Here is an 8,174-nt window from a genome sequence, read left to right as displayed (position 1 = left end):
TACATAAATACATACATACACAAAAAAATAGATGGTATAGATATAGATACAGATATAGAGATATAGACAGAATTAGACATAGATACAGATACAGATACAGATACAGATACAGATACAGATAGATCCTACTGATTCTGTTCCCCTGGAGAACCCTAACACACCATCTCAGCTTCTTTGTGGTTGTGGTACCCCCTGTTGGCAGTGGAGAACTTGTCAACAGTGCTAAGAAAGAAGGTCAGATGTAGAATAATGAAGTGGTTCACATCACAGGCTCTGACATCAGATTACCTTGGTTTAAGACCTCACTCTTCCTCTTCTTAGCTATGTGAAATTATTTAACTACTCTGTGCCTTTCTTTCCTCACCTGTAGAATGGAGCTCCTGAGCAAAAACAGTGCCTACATCACAGAGTTACTGAAAGAATTAAATGAGTTAAGTCTTGCAAATCATTTCATATAGTATCCGCCACATACCATAGATATTAAATTTCTTATTTTCCTATAGACAAAGGTGGAAGGCATTGAAGAATTTTGAGCAAGAGAGTAACAAGATCAAGTTTCCACATTATCTTATCAGTCTGACTGGTTGAGGGTGGAGGAGGTAGATTTGACCAGTGAGGAGACTTTTACATTCCTTTATTCAGCAAACTTTGATTCTAGACAGGCAATGTGCTAGATGCTGGGAGAGTTACTATTATCACCACATGGCTTTGGATTCAGCATCAAGCCCCTAGCTTAAATTTTTCCCAGCATTTGCTAAGACTACACTTTGAAATCTGCCCCTGCAAATGGATAGGCTCAATTCTAGACCTGGGTCTTTCTTTTTTTCTTTCTTTCTGAATATAGTCTCAAATTACAATATCATATTAGTTTCAGGTGTATAGATCTCAGTCTTTCTTAATTACATGACAAATGGAAAAGACATTGCACTGGAAGTTGAGACTAAATTCTGATCTTCATATGAAAACGGGGGCAGTCACATCTGCCCTAATGACCTCACAGAATTGCTGTGTACATAAAATAATTGACAGGGAAGTCTGAGGAAAAACTAAACTCCTACCCTGGGCTGGTTGTTTGTTTTCTTTTTAAACAAAAATACTATATGTATATGGACAAAAATCCAAATAGTACCATAAGGTATAAGCTTAGAAATTAAAGTCTTCTGTCTCTCCACCCTCAACCTATATTCCCTAGCCACAAAAGGGAGTCATTGTTAACACCTTTTCATTTATCCTCTCTGAAAAAACTTTTTTGCACATATCTGCATTTTACATGTATACACTTTTAAAATTTTACACAAATGGGTTCATGGAGGTTTTAAAACATAAACACTAAATTCTTTGATGTTCATCTCACCCAAAAGTAGAATCTAAATCCCCTCCTTTTGAATCGGGCTCCTTCACTGCTTGACCAATAGAATATGGTAGAAGTGATGCTGTGCCAGGCTCTTGACCTGGGACTTAAGAAACTGGCAGCTTCCACTTCCTATGCCTTGAGATGTTTGTTCTTGGAACCCAGCCCCATGCTGTGAGGAAGCCAAGAAACCACATAGGGAGGCAAAGTGTAGGTGTTCCAGGCAACAGTCAACATCAACTGCTAGAAGTGTGAATAAGAAAACCTTCAGATGATTCCAGCTCCCAAATATCAGGTCACCCCCCAGTCTTTAAGCTACCCCAGCTGACTCTGCGTAGATCAGAAACAAGATGTCACTGCCAAACCCTCCCTACTTGCAGATTTGTGAGCAAATTTAGTGATTGTTTTTTTGAAGCCAGTAAGTTTGGAATGATTTTTATGCAGCAACAGAAAACTGAAGCAGGGATCATATTTTACTCATTGTTATGAAATTATTTTTTTGCTTTCAATAAAATATCTTGGAGATCTTTCAAAAACAATGTTTATTTTAATGATCTAACACTCCATTGTATGGGTGTTGTGTATTAAATCAATCAATATTCTACTGATGGGCATTTAGGTTGTTTCCAGCCTTTTTTTCATTTAAAACAATACTGCAATGAGCATTTTAGAATAATTTTTTGGTACATCTGTAGGAAAAATTTGTAATGGTTAACTGTTGGATCAAAGGGAATCAGCATTTGAAATTTTGATAGATATCACCAAATTCCAGATCACCTCCTCCCTGAAATAATAAAGGTTGCATCAGTTTATACTCCTACTCAAATAAAACTGGGGTTCTCTGAGGAAAGAAGAAGAGGAGAAGCCTTCAGGGTTCCTTTGGGGCCATCCTACCTTTTTAAGCCTCAGGTGGTATACAGTTATTTTTCCAAATTAACTAAAACTGAATTTGGTTCACACATTTTCAAGGAGCATAAACCAGAATGCTCTCAATCATAATTAAAGGAATGCAAACAAAAGAATTAAATTTTAAAATACTTATTCACTTAAACCATTATATGCTAACACATTTTTATGAAAAAATAAAAAACAAATAAACAAGAGAATAGAAACATTGTTTTTATTTTTGCAAATTAATGTCTGGCTTAATAGAAGACAGCTGGATTCTGATCTGTGCTTCTGCACTCAACTGCTGCAATATGTTGTTTTTGTTGAGATAAATTTTAAAAATCCAGCCTCACACAGATATGTATGTTTAAAAAGGAAGGAGTGTTTCAATAACTTCTCCCAATAATTGTGGATATTCTTCTTTGATACTACACTAAAACTTGACAAGTGATATATACTTAAGGGTTAGTCACCGTGTTGAATTTGAAATCACTAAATTTTTCATACTCTTGTTACATTAAAATCCACAGATGTACCTTGAATGGCTCTTTTACCCACACATGACTTTGTAGCATCATGCATTCATCATTTGAGACATTGGTTAACTAAGCTAAGCAGATCTTCTATATGTTGACATGTTTCATTACACAATATCAAAAAAAAAATCACACATTTATATCACGACCATTCCCATCATAAAAGTCTTTAATGATTGGGAAGTTGTCAGTCACAGTGACAAGATAAAAGTTTTTTGAAATTCTAACTTTTGCATGAGACTAATTTTATCATTGGTGGTAAATGTCAGTTGTTTTCCATAAAGTAAAAGACCACTTTGTTCATTTTCAAAAAAATATCTGCCAAAACCCATGTCTGAATAGCCATAGTTTGTCTGATAGTTGTTCTTTCAAGTAAAAATGATGTTCAATTTGCGAGGGAGGGGGGTACCCCTGCTTGTAACACATCAGAAGTGATTTTCTTTGAAACAATCATCATACTTTAGTTTGCAGTAGAAGTATTTTACACAAACTACTTAAAATATGTGGGCTTAATAAAATTCAGAGTTTTTCCCACTTTATCAAGTAATTCTTAGGTGCAACTGGCTTTTTTTTTTTAAATACTAACATAGTTTGTTATAATTACCATAATTCACACTAAAGTACCAGGAGTTTTATCCATCCGCCACTGATTTTATACCACCACTAGTAGAAAAGTCAATACAGTGGAAAAGACAAATAACATCTTATTATTATTATGAAAATAGTTTTGAGCTTGCAGACCCCCTAAAATGATTTCAGGATCCACAGAGATATGCAGACCATACTTTGTGAACCTCTAGCCTAAGCAAATCACAGTAAATCCATGTGCCTTGCTATTGATTGGTGCAATTCCAGCCACTGAGATATGAGAACTCATTCAGAGGCTCAGAAAGTTCTCCTTACTCTTAACAGGGGTCCCAAGCCTGGAAGAGGTATTTGCGCATCCATGTTCATAGCAACGTTATTCGCAATAGCCAAGAGGTGGAAAAAAAACTAATGTCCATTGATGGATGAATGAATAAACAAAATATGGGTGTATAGGCACAATAGAATGTTATTCAGCCTTAAAAAGGAAAGAAATTCTGGCTCACGCTACAACATGGATGCATCTTGAAGACATTATGCTAAATGAAATAATCCAGATATAAAAACGAATGCTACATGATTTCACTTATATAAGTTATGTAAAATAGTCAATTTTACAGAGACAGAAAGTAGAATGATGATTACCAGGAGCTGGGGGAAGGGGAAAACGGAGGATTTTTTGTTTAACGAGTACTGAGTTTTAGCTTTGCAAGATGAGTAAGTTCTCGAGTTTAGTTGCATAACAACGTGAACTTAACACTACTGAACTGTACACATAAAAATAGTTACGATGGTAAAGTTTCTGTTGTGTGTATTTTACCAGAATTAAATTTTTTTAATTTTTAAATCAAATAAAATTTTTAAGAAGAGTCTCAAGATTGAGGGAGCAGATTTTTTTCTAGCCTTTGGTGGATGATGTAAAAAGAAGTGATACTTAAACTATATTGCAATCATGAGAAGTTAAACGCCAACATTTTGATAATAGCAGAGCAGAAGGATTAAATAATGGAAGAGCCTAAATCCTTGATTACATGATTGAGACTGTAAATTAGCCAACCTTAGAAACTCTTACTTGCCAACCTTACTGTGTAAGATAATAAATTTTTGTTTTTGCTTAAGAAATGTTCAAGCTCAAATTACTGTTACTAAAACTAAAATCCTACATTAAGGATGTAGACAAAAGCATCGTTAGTGGTACCAAGATGAAAGTACCAGAAAGGCACACAATGAGCATGGCCATTCCTCTGCCCCTCACCTATGGTGCAATCTTGGAAAATAATTTCATTGCTCCCTGCTGTCCAAGTAGGAAGTTGGAGTAGATGATAGCAAATGACCTTTCCTATTACTTTTAACAGATTTTCTATTACATATGCTAGAACTCTGGTATATCTTTAAAGTTGCTTATCCAAGCTGGCCTTTTATGGTGAAGTCAATAATAAGAATGATTCCTGTTAGAAATAAGTACTTTTTCATGGAAGCAACCTAAATGTCCATCAACAGATGAATGGATAAAGAAGATGTGGAACATATATACAATGGAATGTTACTCAGCCATAAAAAAGAATGAAATAATGACATTTGCAGCAACGTGGATGGACATAGAGATTCACAGAGATTGTCATACTGAGTGAAGTAAGTCAAACAGAGAAAGAAAAATATCATATGATATTGCTTATATGTGGAATCTTTGGGAAAAAAAGGTGCAAATAAACTTACTTACAAAATGGAAATAGAGTCACAGATGTAGAAAACAAACTTATGGTTACCAAGGAGGAAAGGAGGGGTGGGAGGGATAAACTGGGAGATTTGGATTGACATACACATACTACTATACGAAAAAAGTGACTAATTAGAACCTACTGTATTGCACCAGGAACCCTACTCAATACTCTGTAATGACCTATATGGGAAAAGAATCTAAAAAAGAGTAGATATATGTATATGTATAACTGATTCACTTTGCTGTACACCTGAAACTAACACAAAATTGTAAATCAACTATACTCCAATAAAAAATAATTAATTTTTTAAAAAGAAAGAAAAAAGGAAATACTTTCTCTTCCTGCCACTGACTTTCCTTGAAACCACTCTGAGGACTGACCTGTTGTAGGAAGCTTGAGATGACAGGTGTGGCTACCTCATGTCAGAGTACAAGCTATGTTACTAAGAGGCCTGCTACATAGGCAGGAGTGATGAAGGTCTCATCTGCACAAGAAAGCTCAGAACTTGTGTGAGTTATAGCCCTTTATCTCCCTTCTGGGAAGTTCTCAGGCCTAAGTGCTGAAGGCTGTAACAAGTAGAGTGCTAGAAATGTGTGTTTAGGGAGGTCTGTGTGGGGATTGGACAACAGTGAGACAGTTAAAGGCTGTGTAGAACTTAAAGAAAACAGTCCTTTATTGTTAGATCAAACTACTCTGGCCAACTTCACCCTAAATCACTGTTGTTTTTCAGTGGGAAATAAAGTCACTTAGCAGTGATTGCCTTTGATTACTGTGATTATGAACCATATATTTTTCTACCTCTCAAGCAGGTGAGACCAGGGGAATTTCCAAAGTAAATGTTGAATTCCAGAAAATGGTGTCTTCATGGAACACTGGCCAAGGCTACTGAAATTCCATAGGAAGATATTTGTTTGAGAACACTATTAAGAAGTGAGATTGTTCAAACAATTGCAGTATTGTAAATGCTCGACGGTTGACAAGCTTAGCATATAGTCAAATTTTGCTAAGAAATTTTCCCAGCAAACCAGAAAGATGTTGATTCTTACAGCTCTAGACATAGGGGTTGATTCTCAAAGTCCAGGAAGAGTTGATTAAGAGCTTTTCTTCATCAGAGAATCCTTGGAATTTCCCTAACCTCCCCTTGCTGGCAGGACTCTTTGTCTGGATAGATGTTCAGTGTATTTTTGAGCTCCTCCCTCCCATTTCCTCCACCTTACCCCCAGAACAGCAGGGCAACTAATTAGCTTTGTCATGGCTGGAGTCATAAGGAATAAAGATGGCTCTTATTTTCATAATAGCTCCCAGCTCCTTTAGAAATACCTAAGAAATTTGTTTTAATTTCTTGCGGTTGGGGTACTCTCATAGAATAAGGTATTGAAAGCTGATGCCTATTATAGTTCTTTCCTTATCCATTTCCTCCACCATGTTGAGTTACAGGAGAAGGGAAACTATCTTTTGTTTCTATGTCTGATAGTATTTGGTCCTAACAGAGAATCATTAGGTATTTTTTGGATAAATGAATTAGTGTTTGAATGAATTAATGGATGAAAAATCAAACCAGTTCATTTTTATAGGGGCATCTGTTGTTTTTCCTGTGCCCAGCATTTTCCCCCTTATTTCAGTAATAGCAACCTTCTTTCTTCCTTCCATGTGGTTCTGGTGGAGCTGCCACTCATAGTACCCCCACCCTCCATCCAAGCTCGCCAATCATGGTATTCCTTATTGCTCACCTCAGCAACTGGTCCAAGCAACAGGCATGTGACTCAAGCAGGACCAATCAATTCCCTGGCATTTGGGTACTAGGAGAAAGGTTTTGTCTCTTGCTACTGAGCCTACCAGGTTATACATCACTGTGGATGCCAGCGGTCATCTTTTCTCTGACATGGAAGTAGCCTGGTTACAGCAGAAGAAAATATGGAAAACACAGAGAGAATCAAAGAGGTGAGGGGAAGGAGATGAGAATAAAAGGGAAAGAATGAGACACAAAGTGACCTATTACATTTTTTAAATACTGATCCTACTATACAGACTCCCCACACTATCTTTCCCATTCGGTCCCTTTTTTCCCCTTATAGTAGTCTTTGTTGGAGTCCCAACTAATGTATAATTACAAGAAACAATTACAATCATCCTTTTCCAAAGCAACAGAAGCTTCTCTCTTAAAGAAACAGACCATCCCCCAGAGCTGTTATGGGCTGGTTCTACCCTGAATCACAGTAGAGATTAATGTATGCAGAGTGCAGCCCTTAGCTTTCATTCATTAGACTTTTTAGAACCCACATTCCTTTCCAATGGAAGCACACCAAAATCACCTTTCACATGAAACTGTGAGCCACATTAGGATAATGCTGCCTGCCAATCAATAATTCCATATCTAAACACCTCCATCTAGGTCTATACAGCAATGTTTCAGCACTTGTTTGGGATTTTTTTTACCTTCATGATTTTTCTATAACTTGTTAAAGACAAAGTTCTAATCCTAGTATAAAATTGAATAGATTTTGCAAAAATATAATCCAAAGAAAAATTGGAATTGTTAGATGTGCTTAAAAGAGTGTAAATAAAAGAAAAAATGTATATTCAGGTAGGGGGAAAAAAGAATAAAATTAAAAAGCATCCACCCTGCATTCCACAAATCCTGGGCTGGCCACTGTGGTAGCAGTAAAGACATGGGTGAATAAAAGCAGACCTAGTCCCTGTTCTTATACAATGTAGTGCCTGCTTACAATGTAGTGGTAGAGACTGATGTTAATGAAATAATCCCACTATGGCAGATGCAACAAAGGAAAGAACCATGGTGCTAGGAGAGCTAATAATTAGGACACTTGACTTCCTCAAGAAGGTCTGCAGAGGTTCCCTGAAAGCATGATGTTTGAACTGCGATCTGAGAATGACTAGGAATTAACTAGGTGAAGAAGGGCATGTGGTGTAGCTGGTAATGTCAGTGCACTGCCCAAGAGCTTCCTCTGTCCACACGGTGGTCTCAGCCCACACAAAGGGAAAGCCAGGAGTATCAGAAAGTTGATACTCCCAGGAGTAGCCCTCAAACAATGACCAACAGGAATTAGTATACAAATATGTCAACTCCCTCAG

This window comes from Hippopotamus amphibius, chromosome 11, assembly GCF_030028045.1.
Source record: "Hippopotamus amphibius kiboko isolate mHipAmp2 chromosome 11, mHipAmp2.hap2, whole genome shotgun sequence".
In the NCBI taxonomy this organism is placed as follows: domain Eukaryota; kingdom Metazoa; phylum Chordata; class Mammalia; order Artiodactyla; family Hippopotamidae; genus Hippopotamus; species Hippopotamus amphibius.
The sequence above is the reverse complement of the archived record's forward strand: the minus strand, read 5'-3'. Positions refer to the sequence as shown.